We start from the raw sequence: 394 nt of genomic DNA, 5'->3' as shown, positions 1-394 counted from the left end.
ACAGGCCATACGCTGACACTGCCGCTGACATGCACGGGGCGAACACTTTTCTCGTGCTTTTGGACAATCAAAACCATCCAAATTGGTTTCCTAAATTCATTCCAATATATTTTGGATGTGTTCCAGGCATCACCTACCATTAATGGAACATTTTCAATTTTTTTTTTTATTTTTCGGTATTTTTCAACCTAAAAACTTTTTACAAAAAATCCCGACGTAAAAAAATTGTAAGGCTTGCACCTACTTCAAGATATGATTTATCAAAGAATGCCTGCAAAAAATCTCATCCAAATTCAAAGTATTTCTTTAAAAAAAGCCTTTATGTTTGCTCGAAAAATTAATGTTTCCTCCTGCCAGTTGGGATATGGCTAATGCAAGGCCCCAACATGGGCAG

The sequence above is a fragment of the Carya illinoinensis genome, chromosome 15 (genome assembly GCF_018687715.1).
Source record: "Carya illinoinensis cultivar Pawnee chromosome 15, C.illinoinensisPawnee_v1, whole genome shotgun sequence".
In the NCBI taxonomy this organism is placed as follows: domain Eukaryota; kingdom Viridiplantae; phylum Streptophyta; class Magnoliopsida; order Fagales; family Juglandaceae; genus Carya; species Carya illinoinensis.
This window is presented reverse-complemented; position numbering follows the sequence as displayed.